Genomic DNA, 17,808 nt, shown 5'->3' on the forward strand with positions numbered 1-17,808 from the left:
CCTCAGAGAAAGGAGAAACAATTCTTGTCTCGTTTGCTGGGCCTGTGTTGGGCCAAAGTAGAATGCAATGTGGAGATTGTTCACCCAGAGCGATGGGGTTTTGTTTGTGCGTGTGTCGGGACAGCCACCAGATTCTGTGCAGAGTTGAGTGCTGGGCAGATTCAGTTCAGATGTAATGTAATACAGTGTAATATAATATAGAATAATATAGTATAATAAAGGAATTAATTAGCCTTTGATGAGATGGAGTCAGAGGCGTCATTCTCTCCCCTCGTTGGGGCTCCCTGCAAATACAACACATGGGTCTGTGTCTTTGTGCGACTTTGCAAATCTCACAAAATAACAAATTACTGCCCCGAGCAGCAAGACACAAACTGGGTCCAGTCCCCAAAGGAGCCCTGGCCCAGAGAATTGCCACAGAATTTCAGCAGAACACCTCTGGTGGCCTTTAACCAGCAGCAGCTCCCGTTTGCATTTTGCAATCCCCTCAAGTTTTGTGTTCTTTTGTTTCCATATCAATAAAAAAAAAGAATAGATATAGAAGCTCTTTTATTTCAAAGGATAAACTTCATCCTCCTCAGAGATGAGGAAAAAACTCTTTAAAAACCCTCATGATGTTTCTCTAAACAAGTCCCAGCCACTTCCTTTCAAGTGAAGTCCCCATTTGATCTGTCACAAGCCAGCAGCTCTGATGAGCTGAAAATCTATATTATTTTTTAATTCATTAATCCGAGATGAAATACAATGCAATTATTTGCATTTCCCTGTGTTTGCTCATTCCAAAGAGCGACAGAGAGCGCAGGGCAAAGTGGATCTGATAAAAAGCAAAATGCTGGAGTGGCTGCCTGAGCTCAGGATGGGGAATGTGCATTTATGCGCCGGGGGGGAGAATGTCACAGCTGAATTTCACTCATTGATTTTAGGAATCATAAGGCCCAGGCATTTAGAAAATGTCATAATTTTCATACCTGATTTGCTCTTGGATTTGTAATTTGGGGAAATCAGCCACACTTGAAATTTCACCTGCAGCATTTCCTCCAGCTGGGCGAGGAAGAATTCCGACTTCAGCATTCATTATTATTTAATTATTATGCAATTCCAGACCCTCTTTAGAATTGTCTGTGTAAATCCATGCTTTGGTCCCACGTCCACTGGATAATCAGGAAGATGAGGAAGGCCTGGAGGTGGCACTGAGAGCTCTGGGCTGGGGACCAGGTGGGGATGGGATGACCTTGGGGGGCTTTTCCACCCTCAAGACCCTGGGATTGCGTAGGAGGCCGAGGCCAAAATCTGAGCTTCCTCTGGACGTTGCCCCGTGCAGACCCAGGAGCCTGGGAAGGAGACAGCAACCACTGAATGAAATTAAACTGCAAACCTGTTCGGTTTGATCAGCGACACTCCCTACAATAACCAGACACTTTGGAGAAATGGAACTATGAAAGCTGCATTGTAGTGGGACCCACGAGGGGTAATTTTGGATAATTTGCTTTAAGGCATTTACAGCGTGGTGTGGCTAAAAGGTGAAAGGCCAAGAAAAGCTTACAGTGTGTTGGATTTGTGGGGTGCCCAGACAAAGGAAGGAATGTTGAATCTGACTCTGTGTTCTCAGGAGGCTGATTTATTATTTTATGATCTATATTATATTAAAGAATGCTAAACTAAACTGTGCTAAAGAATACAGAAAGGATACAGACAGAGGCTGAAAGATAATAATGAAAACTCGTGACTCTCTCCAGAGCCCCGACACAGCCTGGCCCTGATTGGCCAAAGAGTGAAAACAACTCCCAGAAACCAATGAAACAATCACCTGTGGGTGAACAATCCCCAAACACATTCCACAGCAGCAAAACACAGGAGAAGCAAGTCAGATAAAATTGTTTTCCTTTTCTCTGAGGCTTCTCAGCTTCCCAGGAGAGAAATCCTGGGCAAAGGGATTTTCCAGACAATGTGACTGTGGCGATCGTGTATTGTAATCAGGAAATCCTTGGCTTCTGATTGTGAGGGCGTGAATTATAACATCTGTATTGTCTCACCCTTCTCACGAGACTAAAAATGGAATGAAAGTTTTTAAAATGCCTCTCAGTTGCCCCATCTGTGGGTCAGGAAAAGGGAGCTGTCCAACAATTCCCGAGCACTTCTGGCTGCGTGCAGCAGAGGGAAGCAGCCGGCCCCGGAACGTGCTCGGCCACCCAATTTAAACATTTCCTTCTGCTCAGCCCGAGCTGGTGAGCTTTGGGCTCGCTGCAAGGGGGTGAAAGAGCAAGTGGGATTTCCTCTGGCTTTAGGGAAACCCTCCGAGCTCAGGAAAAGGACCCAGCAAAGCAGGATGCAGGGGTTTGTTTTGCTTGTCCAGACCTGGCTTCAGGTGTTGGTGTTTCACCAGAAAAACTTACTGCAAATACAAAAACTTCAGCAGATCTTGAGAGTCTCTTAAGAATTACCAATAAATCTGCTTTGCTAAATGGAAATACATTCCCAGGTCTAACTGCTGGCAGATAAAGGAGGGGAAGTTTCGCCTACAGTAGATTTGAAGTATTTAAAGTTCAACATTTTATGTCTTTGTTGTGATATACCTGCACACAGGAACCAAACATTGCATAAAACTCACCTTTGGACCCTTTTCTCCCATAGTTCTGGTGTTTATCATTCCAAAAATTCAGATTAAAAATTAAATTAAATGCATTTAATCACACCCAGTTCCCCCTTCATCTTTATAGGAGGCACCAGAGCTCCCAGAGGTGTTTCCTTCCCGGGGATTGCAATTCCCAGGCAGGTCAGGGATGGCTCTGACACTGAAATGGGATTTCACCCTGGACAAAAGGCTGGGATCTGCCTGCCCTGCTCCCACCCCACCTCTCCAGGAAGGCTTCAAGGCCAAACATTCCTCAGAATTCCCGGGTGAATCATCCGAGGCCATCACTGATCTATTCTCACTGCTCACGACAAGAAATTTGTGAAAGGTGGAACACAACAAACCCCAGAGCAGGGACTGAAGGGCACACATTTGGGAATTTCAGGGTTTTCCAGGGACTTTTCCCTTCAGCTCTGAGCCAGGGCCCGCCTTTCTGCCTCGAGTCTCCTTGAATGCCTCAAGTCCCGTTCCTGCCTCGATTGCCCTTCCTGCCTCAATTCCCTTTCCTGCCTCGATTCCCCTTCCTGCCTCGATTCCCCTTCCTGCCCTGTGCCCAGGAAGCTGAAGGAGACAATTCCTTGGTCCTGCTATAAAGAAGATTTGTGGGAAGGGAGGCAGAAGGAGGCAGCCCAGGTAGGAATAATTATGAAGCTGTTAAAAGCCCGGATCATATGATAAAACCCTAAGACTAAATTGCTTTGAAATACAGATTTCTTCCTTTCCTCAACACTTCAGGTGAAATAATATTAAATAACTGCTGTCTCAGGTTAGCTCTAAAGGTTAAAGGCTGGTAATTACTGATTATTTAAAGGGTGGCTGTAATGAACTAAGACAAAGAGACTCACATTTCTAAACCAGGACTATATTTTAAGGTGGGAATGTGACTGCCAGGAAATTGCTCTTGGGTTTGGAGCCAAGCTGAGATTTGCAATAAAATTCTCCCAGTCCCAGGAAATGTGCAGGGCTCCAGTTCAGGACACTGCTGCTTTCAGCTCAAAATACAGATTTTTTTTTTTAGTAGGAAGTTTGTATTTCCCATGCTGGTAGACACCCACATTTTAATAAATCCAGGAGTTTTGCAGGGTGAGACACAAACCCAATTCTTCCAGCGTGGTGTCAGGGAAATCTGCACTGCAAGTGACACGACCTTGATAGGAAAAAAGAAATTAAAGCCAATCCCATCACTGTGAATTAATGGTGTCACCGAGGCACAGCATCACATCAGGCTTGCAGAAAGGGATCCCCAGCAAGGGAATAAACCCCAAAAAATTCTCAGCCAAGCAGAGATTTCCTTTACGCTTTCATTTCAAAGCCTGTCACGACAGGACACAAAGCACTTTCGTTTAGCTTTTAAAAGATAAAAAATACATGCAAAGGAACAAAACAAAGCAAGAAAAATGCTAAGATTAATCAGGGAAAACTTCTCTGAGGAGGTTTCTATTGGGCAACTCAGTGCTTCAAAAATATTAACTTCAGCTTTGCTGAGTAAAAGTAATTATTTCCCCTTAAGTCAGCTGATTCCTGGAGCCTTTTCATCCCTTGTCATCTCCTGTTCTTTGGGATATTCTCAGAACTCGCCGTGGCTGCGTTGCGGAGGTTGCAAAATGAAATTCCAATTTAGAAGATGCTTAGTGCTGGAAAACTTTGGGCACTGGCTGGGGGCAGCTCCTGCTTTGAAGTGCTCCCCCCGCGCCTTCAAAGGCTGGCAGGGGCCCCACACGAGAGGCAGGAAACCTCAAAAGTGGGAAATGAGTCTGAGCCTCACGCGGAGCTCCCCGAGAGCTGCACAGCCCCACTCCGAGCGAGCCTCGCGGAGGAAATTCAGGGCGCCGCACAGAAGCCCAGGGTTGTCACCACGACACGTTTTATGAAAATCCTTTTGTCAGGATTTTCTTCTCCTGAGAAGCTGAAGGGTCTCAGGAACAAAATGTAAACAATGACTGCCTGCTGCTGTGGAGCGCAACTGGCGGAGCTGTAATTGGTCTCGTGCGGTTGCTTCTAATTAATGGCCAATCACGGTCCAGCTGTTCAGACTGTCTCGGTCAGTCACAAGACTTTGTTACTCATTCCTTTTTATTCTTGTCCAGCCTTCTGATGATCCACAGAATCACAGAATAATGAGGTTGGAAGAGACCTCTAAGATCATCAAGTCCAACCCATGCCCTAACACCTCTACTAGACTGTAGCACCAAGTGCCACCGTGCTGTCCAGTCTTTTTTTAAACACATCCAGAGATGGTGATTCCACCACCTCTCTGGGAAGACAATTCCAGTATTTTATTATTCTTTCGGTGAAATTTTTTTCCCTTATATCCAACGATATCCTTATATTCCTTTCTTTCTGCTCTTTTAGTATAGTTTCAATTTAGCATTTTTAATATAATATATAGCATAATATAATAAACCAGCCTTCTGAAACGTGGAGTCAAATTCTCGTCTCTTCCCTCGTCCTGGCTGCCCTGAAAGCCACCCAGGGTGAAGGAGAACTGCTGCAAGGTGACCCCAGCCTGGTGAGTGATGTGCTCTGACTCCGTGGCTCAAAGGCTGCACAATTGCTTTATTAAGCTATGCTACGTTACATTAATGCTGCACTAAATCACATCCTAAAATGACACTGTACTTCAGAATGTATTTTCTTAAGAATATATATATTTTCTTAAGAAAAGAAATATATTAATACAATAGAACATAGTATAGTAGAATATAATATGATACAATACAATGTAATACAATGTAATATAATGTAGAATATAGTAGAATATTGACGATTAGAATAGAATACATTAGAATAGAATATAGTAGAATAGAATAGAATATAGTAGAATAGAATAATAGAATAGAGTAGAATATAATGCAGTATAATATAATATAATAAAATAATATAGTAGAAGAGATATGATATTATGATATGATATGAGATATGAGAGGATGAGATGAGATATGAGATGAGATGATATGATGAGATGATATGATGAGATATGAGATGATATAATATAACATAATATAGTATAACGTAACATAACATAACGTAACGTAACGTAACGTAACGTAACGTAACGTAACGTAACGTAACATAACATAACATATATAAATTCCCAGGTGGGAAGGCCAAAGGTGCCGAAGGAGATTTGGGGCAGGGAGGAGTCAGAGATCCCTCCTGAGCCCCAGCACTGCAGGGCTTGTCCCAGGTGTCCTGGGCAGTGCCCAGCACATCCCTCCCCTCCTGCTGTTTTCTCAGAGCTGGGCAAATCCAGCCTTTCCTCACCCCTGAATCACCAATGTGCAGATCTGTGAGTCAGGAATGCCCCATTTTGTTTGCCAAAGCAGCCCTGGGGATGCTGCCTGCAGCCCCCATTTCTGCAGTGAGAACACAGCCAGCCCTGAACCAACCCAGCCAAGACAGGGGATGCTGTGCTCCAAAATCCTGTGCTCTACATCACAACGCCTGACATGCCCATCCCAAACGACCAAAAGGAGAGGTGCAAACCATCCCAGCTCAGTTCGAGCCTCCCATTTCATTTCAGCTCGAGGTTTTAGCTGTTTTGGGCTCCATCAGCAGGGCCCATGGGTTCTTTCCTTCCCTTACAACTTCCAAGCCAAGTTCCATCCAGCAACAGCTGATTATTAATGCGTCAGCAAAACGCTTCTCTGCCTTCTCCCTCTGCCAGATAAAAGCCATTTATTACCCTGTCCCTCTCCAGGCTGATGCTGCTGAGATGCCAGGCCGGGAATCTCACCTGGCTGTCCCATATTGTCATTTTAATTAAAGCCACATCCTGGAAATGGCCCGTGCTGCTGAAGCCCTGATACAGATCCCGTTATCAGAAAGCAGCGGATTTGTGATGCTATCTGGGCCAGCCCATGATTACCTGCCAGAACAAAGGGGATGTTATTAAACAAACCCGTTAGCTCCCTGCGGGGGCAGAGGATGAAAACCACTCTGGGATCCTTCCTCTCCCTGGGTCACACGGGGAAAAAGGGCAGCTGCTGCTGCTGCCTCACCGAGGAAAGTTTCGCTCCTCTGCTGCAATTTATTAGAGGAGAAACAGCAACTTTAATATCAATCAACTCCTGGGGGATGATGGCTCCTGAGAGCCTGCCCAGGTGGGTCATTAAAAACGTGGAGTGACGGTGTTTGCTTTCCCAAACAAACCCAGCTCTGCTTCTCCTTTCCCAAACCTTGCTCTGCCTCCCAAACCCAGCTCTGCTTCTCCTTTCCCAGCTCTGCCTCCCCTTCCCAAACCCAGCTCTGTTTCCCTTTCCCAAACCCAGCTCTGCCTCCCCTTCCCAAACCCATCTCTGTTTCCCTTTCCCAAACCCAGTTCCCCTTCCCAAACCCAGCTCTGTTTCCCTTTCCCAAACCCAGTTCCCCTTCCCAAACCCATCTCTGTTTCCCTTTCCCAAACCCAGTTCCCCTTCCTAAACCCAGCTCTGTTTCCCCTTCCCAAACCCAGCTCTGTTTCCCTTTCCCAAACCCAGCTCTGTTTCATCCTCTCCCAGTTTTGGTTTCGTGATCCCCCCTGGAACAGAAGCCACGGGAGGGAATTGCCACAGCCAAGGTTTCTTTGCCTTGATCCCATCCTGGACCCCAAACAGCTCTCAAACATCCCTGCATCCCAAAAGTGGCTCCTGGGCTTTGTGCAGCAGTTCCAGGTGAGGCAGAGCTGCCACAGCCCGAGGCTTCTCCCATTTCAGTGTTTTTTCACCAAACCAACCCTTTGTTTCTCAGTAACCAGGCCCAGATTACAGGAGCTGCTGTTCCTGTGCTCCCCCAAAAACCACCTCAGCTCCTGGGACCTCACAGCCACCAGCAGAATGAAAAACCCTCCCACCCCTGCTCACCCCGGGATGAAGAGACAACCCAAAATTTCTGGGAATTCAGCCCTTCCAAATGAACTTACAACGTTTCAGACCAGTAATTGTGGTTAAATTCATAATAAAAGGTGGAATTGTACAAGGAGGAATTAATTGAGACCCCAAATAAGTTTCAAACTGCAGCTGTAAGAAAGAAGAGTTTCTGGGCAAATGTCAGAGTCATCAGTAGCTTCTCTAAAATGCATTGTTTTATCTCAAAACCAAAAAAAATTCATGAAAGAGAAGTCCCCAAAGGGAGTTGGCAGCTGATAAAAACATTACTCCCAATGAACTCAAGCACTGTAGCAGGTATAAGATGGAAATTCATCAGAACTTAATGAATTGATCCTTAAAAAAAACCCTTATCTTCCTCATCCATATGCATTTTGGTGGGCTAGCAATTCCAGCTCCATTCGAAGGGCTGCCAGCTCTGTTTGATGTGTGTCCCTCTCATCCTGGGGGCAGCAGGAGCCCCTGAGGCTCCCAGGAACGGCTTCCCAGGATCTGTGTGGTACCAGCTCCATCTATTGATGGAGAGGAGGGACACTGAGGGGATCCAGTGGCCTTTGTGCCCCAGAACCGGGATCCTGAGGGATTGGGGTGCTGTGGGTTTGTTTTACACTCAGGAATTGGGGTGCTGTGGGTTTGTTTTACCCTCAGGAATTGAGGTGCTGTGGGTTTGTTTTAGCTGAGAGAATTGAGGTGCTGTGGATCTGTTTTACCCTCAGGAATTGGGGTGCTGTGGGTTTGCTGAGGTGCTGCAGGTTTCTTGGGGTGCTGCAGGTTTGCTGAGGTGCTGCAGGTTTGCTGAGGTGCTGTGGGTTTCTTGGGGTGCTGCGGGTTTGCTGAGGTGCTGTGGGTTTCTTGGGGTGCTGCGGGTTTGTTGGGGTGCTGTGGGTTTGGTTTGACTGAAGGAATTGGGGTGCTGTGGGTTTCCTGAGGTGCTGTGGGTTTGTTTTACTCTCAGGAATTGGGGTGCTGTGGGTTTGTTTTGAAGGAATTGGGGTGCTGTGGGTTTGCTGGGGTGCTGTGGGTTTGCTGAGGTGCTGTGGGTTTCTTGGGGTGCTGTGGGTTTGTTGGGGTGCTGTGGGTTTGTTGGGGTGCTGCAGGTTTGCTGGGGTGCTGTGGGTTTGTTGGGGTGTTGTGGATTTGTTGGGGTGCTGTGGGTTTGTTGGGGTGCTGTGGGTTTGCTGAGGTGCTGCAGGTTTCTTGGGGTGCTGTGGGTTTCTTGGGATGCCGCAGGTTTGTTGGGGTGCTGTGGGTTTGTTGGGGTGCTGTGGGTTTGCTGAGGTGCTGTGGGTTTCTTGGGGTGCTGTGGGTTTGTTGGGGTGCTGCAGGTTTGCTGGGGTGCTGTGGGTTTGTTGGGGTGCTGTGGATTTGTTGGGGTGCTGTGGGTTTGTTGGGGTGCTGTGGGTTTGCTGAGGTGCTGCAGGTTTGTTGGGGTGCTGCGGGTTTGCTGAGGTGCTGTGGGTTTCTTGGGGTGCTGTGGGTTTGTTGGGGTGCTGTGGGTTTGTTGGGGTGCTGCAGGTTTGTTGGGGTGCTGTGGGTTTGCTGAGGTGCTGCAGGTTTCTTGGGGTGCTGTGGGTTTGTTGGGGTGCTGCGGGTTTGCTGAGGTGCTGTGGGTTTGTTGGGGTGCTGTGGGTTTCTTGGGATGCCGCAGGTTTGTTGGGGTGCTGTGGGTTTCTTGGGGTGCTGTGGGTTTGTTGGGGTGCTGTGGGTTTGCTGAGGTGCTGCAGGTTTCTTGGGGTGCTGTGGGTTTGTTGGGGTGCTGTGGGTTTCTTGGGATGCTGCAGGTTTGTTGGGGTGCTGCGGGTTTGTTGGGGTGCTGTGGGTTCGTTCTCCCTCCATCAGGGGCATTTCCCTACAGTCTTTGCCCCCAAATCCCGAATTCACAGCCCGGCTGGTTCACTTCGGCCCCCCAGCTCCTGCCATTATCAGCATTTTCTCCTCAGCGATCACGTAGGGGACAGAATAAAAAAACCCCTTCAGACAAACTCACAGCCCTTGTACTTCCCAGCTGTTTTGTTTCCAAATCATCTCAAAATAGGTGCGATATTGCGAGACAGGGCAGCAGAGCTCCCCGGGACTGCCTTCGTGCCTGGGGAGGATTTCCTTGGCTGGTGGCAGCTGCGCCACAAAAAGGTGTGAGTGTCCCTGGCTGCACACACTCCTTGCTGTTCCCAGCCATTTCCTTGGGTTTATTTGCCCGCACTCCTAAATTTGTATTGCCCAGAAAAGACAGCCAAGAATATTTCCTAATTTTCTCTCAGTGATGTCTAATTTCGTTTAATACAAATAAACTTCTACATTTTCGACCATGTTTTTCAGTCAAAAAACCTTCAGCCGAAGCTGAACATCTCCCCAAGCACCCGACATTTCTGCTGTCAAACTCCAGTTGCTATGGAAAGGAGAGAGTTCTGCTCGTGCTCCAAAACAAAACAAGTCACCTTCAGCTTGGAAGATTTGACAAGACACACGGGTTCCTCTGGCAGATCAGCAAATATAATAAAATATAAATAAATAAAATTTATATTATATTATATTATATTATATTATATTATATTATATTATATTATATTATATCAACATAGGATATAATAATATATACAAATATATCATAAATATATACACATAATAAATTAAATAAAATTTATAAAATTAAAATTAAAATTAAAAATAAAAATAAATATAAATATAAATATAAATATAAATATAAATATAAATATAAATATAAATATAAATATAAATATAAATATAAATATAAATATAAATATAAATATAAATATAAATACAGCCTTTAAAAAAACCTTTCAATTCCTTTAAATAGAAGCATGTAAAGACTCCTCAGGAAGCCCACGGTGTGAGAGCAGAGCACTGTCACAGGTGGCTGTGGGACAGCACACAGGGAGCAGAAATAAATTGTGCAGAACTTTCACTGTGGCCAAAGGCAAGGCAGAGGCCATCCACTGCACATTTTAATATTTTTGTACATGAAATTTTTGGCAGGGACTCAGAAGAAATGCTGCCCATCGGTCATTGGAGGCTTCCATTGCAGCCACACTTCTTGTTTACCTGGGCTGGGCTTTAATTGCCGTTTATCCCTTTTCCTTTGGCCTGATTGAGTGAACATCAGTGTCGGAACCCAGGACATCGCTCTGGCTGCCCTGGATGGCTCCAGACCCTGCCAGGGGCTCAGAGACCTTGGCACAGAGTCAGAGACACCTGTGCCTTTGATTTTAACCCCTGGAAACAATTCCCAGCTCTGTGTGAGGATTTACAAGCCACAAGGGTTTGAGTAGAGTGATAGTGAATTTGTCACAGGGTGAAAAAGTAGAATTTTGGGGTTTTAGAATGGGGGTTCAAGAGGCAAATGGAGGAATCTGGGCCTGTCCTGTCCTTCTTCTTCTCCTTCTTGTCCTCCATCTTTTGGGTGATGGTGGCACTTTTGGATTGGTTTAGAGTAGAGACAGACTGTCCAACATAGGTGACAGGTATTGGAAAATCATTGTAAAGAAAGCACACGTAGTTGTTAGTATAAAAAACTAACACGGCCCCAAGGGCGGTCAGTGTGCCACGGGCTGAGCTGCCAGCCAGAGCTCAGCAGGCCAGAGACAGAATGGATTGGGTAAGAGAAAATAAACAACCTTGAGGAGCAGGACAGAAGAGTCTCGGCTTCTTCTTCAGTCACGGGGCTGGGAGAAAAAAGATTTTCTAACATCTCTATAGCCAGCACAGACACAGAAACCGAGACATCAGCAGCCCATTGCAGCATGTTGGACTTCCCAAAACAACTCACACAGCTGCTCAGCAGAAATCTGCATCAACAAACTCTAATTACGCCTGAAGAGGAGAGTCCATCAAAGGGAGAAGGAAAACAGAGCAAGCCATAAACAACGCCCGTGGCCAGGGTTTGGAGAAGCTGGGGAGGAAAAGCTGGGCAGGCACACTTGACATTCTCACCAGCAGCGCCAGGGGAGCAGAGATGGGGACAGATGTTGGGAAAAAGTAAAAATTCCAGTCACTGATTGAACAAAACCCTCCCTGGAGGGAAATCTCCCCAGGCCAACTGCAGCAGCTGGATTTGAGTGATGGAGCTGGCATCCCATCTCCAGGAAATCCATCCCTGCCTGCTCAGGCACCTCGCGGGAGGGGGGAGATGGTGTTGGAGACAAAGCAGAGCCCCTCCACCCCGTCCCCAGGCCCTGCCAGGGGTTCCTGTGTCCCTGCAGGGACTGCTGGGGTCCCACCCTGCCAGGCTCCATCTAAGGCTCAGAACGGGGCAGAGCTCTGCTGGGACAGGGCTGTCCCCATGAGCCAGAGCTGTCCCCTGCTAGGACAGGGCTGTCCCCTGCCCTAGCCAGAGCTGTCCCCAGGAGCAGGGCACACAGGCACAGGGGTTACACCTGGCCAGGTGTGGGCGCAGCGCTGCTGTCAGGATGGATCAGGGAGGCTCCGCTGAGCTCACACTCAGTGCTGGCTCCAGCTCAGGATAAACTTAGCCCTGACAGCAAAACTTCACCAGCTCCAATCTGATAATCTCAGCCCCAACACCAGGAATTCACCAGCCCAGAGCTGATAAACTCAGCCCCAACACCAGGAATTCAGCAGTGCTGGGGGAGGGCGAGGCAGGAGCAGCTCCTCAGCTCAGAGCTCTCCCCGGCCTCTCCCCTGGAATCAGCCCCAGTTCCTCTCCATGAGCAGGAGCTGGGCTCTCTCAGGATGGGGTCTGAGGTGGAACCAGCTCAGCTCACACCCCAGGTGACAGCGTTCCTGGGTGAGATCCCTGTGTTTGCTGATGAACCAGCACAGCCCCTTCATCCTCCCCGTGCAAACACCTGGGAGCCCCCAGCACAGCAGCAGCGTCACCTGCAGCCCCCTGTCCCTGCCGCTGTCCCTGGAAGGCTCTGGAATGATCCTTCCCCTTTGTTCTTCTGCGGATGGGAGTCCTCAGCCACCACCAAGCATGGGTTTTGCTGATGATCTGCCCAGAAAAGCCGAGGTCTGGAGAGGATGATTCCCTCCCAGCGTTCAGGATTCAGGAATCCATTCAGCTCCAGCTGAAGGGCAGGACAAAGTAAAGCCCTTGAATGTCACTGGGGAGAGGGACAGGAAATGAGGAGTTCAGAGCTTCAGGAATTTCAGTTTTAGGATCTGTGTCTATATTGGATGTATGATGTAACACACACACATATATATATTTATATATATATTGCAAAATCTTCTATTTGATGCCTCAGCACTCAGGGCTTTGCTCATCCAGCGCTGCCTTTGGCACGGAGCGTTTTGGGCCAGAAAAATGTGGTTTGTGTTTAAATTTCCCATGGAGCGCAGATGTGAGGCTGCAAAAGGAACAAACCCAAAGGGGCCAGAGCAGTTCCCCCTGCCCACTTCCCAGCGCCCTCCCCTCCCACTCCCTCTCTCCAAAAAGATTTGATTTCTGTCTGTTCCATTTTGTTGTTATGAGAACAAAAGAATTAAAAATGACTCCAAGGATCAGCCCATTATCTCGTGGCAATAATTCAATTAAAGTTGGTAACACCAGGCCAGGCACCCCAAGGATCTGCAGAGCTCACAGGAGTTTTGGGTCATTCCTGCTGCAGCAAGGAACATTTTTTTCCCCTTTTCCACGTGAATGCCTGAAACCCCCTTGGGGAATGTTCGACCCTGTCAAAACAAAGGCAGGGAGATTTTTAAGAAACAGTTGTGTGAACAAGTAGGACATAATCCATGAAGAGTGAGCAGGAGAGAGGGAAATTCTGTTTGAGTCTCAAAATGGAGCCAGAAGAGCCCTGGATTCAGGAATGTGTGGACATGGACGCACATCCCAATTTCCCTGTGTGCCAGAATTCCCACTCTGCTCCCTGCCCTTTCCACTGCTCTCACTTGTCTGGGATTTCCTGGATGTGCTCATTCCCCTCTCCGAAAAAACAGGAATGGATAAACACTCCCCAAACCATCCCAAACCCACCCAAACCATCCCAAACCAATCCAAACCAAACCTTCCCAAACCAACCCAAACCAGCACAAACCCACCCAAACCAGCCCAAACCCACCCAAACCAACCCAAACCATCCCAAACCAGCACAAACCATCCCAAACCCACTCAAACCATCCCAAACCAGCCCAAACCAGCCCAAACCAGCCCAAAACAACCCAAACTAACCCAAACCATCCCAAACCATCCAAACCAGCCCAAACCAACCCAAACCATCCCAAACCAAACCATCCCAAACCAGCACAAACCAACCTAAACCAGCCCAAACCAATCCAAACCATCTGAAACCAACCCAAACCAACCTAAACCAGCCCAAACCAACCCAAACCATCCCAAACCAGCAGCACAGCATTGTCCAGGGCACTGTAAGGTGCTTTTTTCTTTGCCTGAAATGAGAGCTAAAAGCAGAGAGATTTCACCCAAACTCCCGGCAGAGCCCGGGGATGTTTCCCTGCCACCACCAAAGCTCCATGAGGCAGCAGGAAAAGCTCCTCCATGAATTTTTCAGCGGGTATCACTGGAATTAAAAGCCCTGTGCAGTCACTGGGGGGAGGCAGGGCGATATTTCTATTTTTTCCTGTGACAGTTCTCTTTTTTTTCCTGCGTGAAGCAGCAGTGCCAGGGAGCTCTGCAGCCAGGATTCCAGCTGTGCCTGGCACAGGTGTTAAACGGGAATGCTGCTGCAGGATGCTCTCCCCAGGCTTCCCTGCCTCAGGATTGGGAATTAAACCCATCCTGAGAGGCTCTAAACGCTTGGAGACATTTATGTGTCGTTTATAGTCAGGCATGGGCCAAGATCTCGTTCCTCAGCAGTTTCTTTCACCACATCCTTCTCAGAAAGGAGAAAATTTGTCTCTTTATTGGACACTCTGCCCATTGCAGAATGCAGAAATCTGGTAGTTAAATTCCTCCTGCCTTGTACTGCTTTGCCTCTATAACTTTTAAAGCCCTGAAAGAACATAAAGTTAAAATTTTAATGGCATTTCAGCAGAACCCCTTTGAATTCTGTATTAGATCTCAATTCAGCCTCCAGTAAAGCCTTTAGGAAAAAAAAAATATAAAAAATCCGATGCTTAAAAATGTAATAATCATACAGGAACCTTCCAAAGCCAGCATCAAATAGAATAAAATATATTTTATTAATGATACAATTCATAAAATTACCAGCCCTGCCACTCTGTGCCCGCAGCAGGGACTTCCTGGGCTGGGTTTTGTTGCACATCCAGGAGCTGCTGGCTTTGTTCTGATTTCACCCTGACTGCTGGGGCTCCATGGGCAGGGGGAAACGAGGGGAATTGGCCATTTCAGGGATTTTTGTCAGGAAATTCCAGCTCCAAGAGGAATAAAAAATTAAAAGTATTTTAGGAGTGTTTGATTGGGGTTTTCCTTCTGCAGGGAAGGGTGTGGAGGGATCAAAAACTTCACTGTAAACCTCCGGGTTCCCAATAAAACTGGGAATTCACTCCTTGCCTGGGGAAATGACTGAACAGGACCCTGAATTCCAAATAAAATCCTGGGAATTCACTCATTGCCTGGGGAAATGACTGAACAGGACCCTGAATCCCCAATAAAATCCTGGGAATTCACTCCTTGCCTGGGGAAATGGCTGAGCAGAGCCCTGAATTCCCAATAAAATCCTGGGAATTCACTCCTTGCCCGGGGAAATGGCTGAGCAGAGCCCTGAATTCCCAATAAAATCCTGGGAATTCACTCCTTGCCTGGGGAAATGATTGAGCAGAGCCCTGAATTCCCAATAAAATCCTGGGAATTGACTTCTTGCCCATGGAAAAGGCTGAGCAGAGCCCTGAATTCCAAATAAAACAGGGAATTCACTCCTTGCCTGGGGAAATGACTGAACAGGACCCTGAATTCCCAATAAAAAAATTCCTCAATGGATCCACCTTGGGCAGCACAAGAGCCCAGCCAGGGCTACACCCGAGATGAACCAAAATAGTCACAAAATGAACCAAAATGGTCCCAAAATGCACAACCGGTCACGGGGTCTGTCACTTTGATAAGTTCTGCTCCATTTGCATATTGGAGTTAACTGTGCAATTCCAGCTTTAGCCCATGAAGTCCATCCTGCTCGTTTTTCTCCCTTCAATTCACAATTTTTTATACTTTTTAGGCCTGAAATTTGGGTCATTTGTCCTTGGTCCCCAGCCAGAGAAGGAAGTGTTTTGTCTCTGTGCAGAGAGCTCACCAACGCTTACTGTGAGGCTCAGAGAGCTGCACACTGAAGCAGCTCAGAATGTGAAAATATAAAAGCAAAACCTGAGGCGTCAGAAGGGCTGAGAGCTCCACTGATTATTGGTCATTCCTGAGGGGAATTTGGGTTTGGAGCAGCCCCAGAGGGGATCTGGGGAGATTTCTGGGGTTGGAGCAGCCAACCTCACCTCAGGGCTCCCAGGGAAGAGCTCCAGCCTGAGAGCTGAACACAGCAAAAACACAGCCTGAGCTCTAAAATCCCAAACCATCCCAAACAGACAGAGCTCAATATCCCAAAATGCTTTTTGGTATATTCCAGCCTGGATATCCCACAGGCTGGAACACCCCGGGTTTTCCCCGCGAGTCTGTGACGGGGAGGGATTTTCTGAGCTGTTCTCAACCTGCAAACCTTCCCAGCGCAAACAAACAGACAAACAGCAAATAATGAGGGAAGGAAGAGGCGGATTTGCAAATATTTGCACTCTGAATGTCAGACCTGAAAGAATGAGGGAGGCTTTTGTCTCCCCCATGGACACTTCCCAGGCAGCAATTACACACAAGTGCGGTTTACAAGATCCCTTTCATTGTCTATTTGCTCAGGCGTCACTTTCTGGGTTTGTAAACAGCGCTGCAAACCCGAATTTAAGGAGCTGTGAAGTTGGGGAATAATTTATCACTGAAAATCTGCCAAAAAAAAACCCAATTAGGAGAGTTTGTTCTTCATTTAAAGCATGGCTGCAGCCCGCTCAGCAGGGAATGTGCATCCCTGATTTCCAGCTCTGCAAAGCCAGGGACCTGCACAGGGCTGGGAGGTGTCTGCTGGACCCAAGTCAGGGATTCATCCAACAGTTCCTTTGGAGGCAGCTCTGGAGATGCCTTGCTCCACTCCCTGCCCAAAGCAGGACCAGATGGGGCTAAGGGAATGTGCATCCCTGATTTCCAGCTCTCCCAGGAGCTTCCACAAGGCTGGGAAGTGTCTGCTGGACCAAAGTCAGGGATTCATCCAACAACTCCTCTGGAAACGCCCTTGCTCCAATCCCTGCCCAAAGCAGGACCAGGTGAAGCCGAAGGAATGTGCATCCCTGATTTCCAGCTCTCCCAGGAGCTTCCACAGGGCTGGGAGGTGTCTGCTGGACCAAAATCAGGGATTCATCCAACAGTTCCTTTGGAGGCAGCTCTGGAGATGCCCTTGCTCCAATCCCTGCCCAAAGCAGGACCAGGTGGGGTCTGGGTGCTGAGGGCAGGGCTGGAGCTCCAGGCACAAAGATTTGGGGCACTTGAGTGTCTCTGGCAGCTCCTGATGAGCTGATTTGTGGCTCAAAGCTTCGAACGGCTCTGCTGAGAGCTGCAGGCAGCAGAAATTCTGCATTTCCCTCGGCAGCAAGGCACAGAAGAGCAGCGGCAGAGCAGGGCCCAGGGCAGGGGCACTGAAATGCTCGGGGATGAACGAGGCCGCTCCTTCCTGCTCCCCAGCAGGGAGAGCTCCAGACACAGAGGGAAGAGACCGAGGGGCTTTAGCATTAATAATAACGATTATTTAATCATTATCATTGTCATAAGCTGATTATCAACAGCTTGTCTTCAACAGGAAGAGCTGTTGAAAGCCTGGCATTAATTATTAGTAATTAATAAATAATTACTATTATAATATTTATATAATTACCATTATTTATTACTATTATGTATATAAATACTATTATTATATTACTATTATATGTATATGAACAATTGCTATTATTATCTAATAATAATAATAATAATAATAATAATAATAATTATTATTATTATTATTATTGTAGTAGTAATATTATGGTAATAATAATAGTAATATGATAATAATAGCAATAGTAATAGAACAATAATTGAAATAATAATAGTAATATGATAATACTAGTAATAATAGTACAATAATAGTAATAGTAATTTAAAATAATTATTAATAACAATAGAACAATAATTATAATAATAGTATGATAATAATATTAGTACAATAATAGTAATAGTAATATGAAAATAAGAATAAAAATAATTAAAATAAATATTAATAACAAGAGAACAATTATTATAATAATAGTATGATTATAATAGTAGAACAATAATAGTAGTAGTAGTAGTAGTAG

Source organism: Motacilla alba, chromosome 22, assembly GCF_015832195.1.
Source record: "Motacilla alba alba isolate MOTALB_02 chromosome 22, Motacilla_alba_V1.0_pri, whole genome shotgun sequence".
Lineage (NCBI taxonomy): Eukaryota > Metazoa > Chordata > Aves > Passeriformes > Motacillidae > Motacilla > Motacilla alba.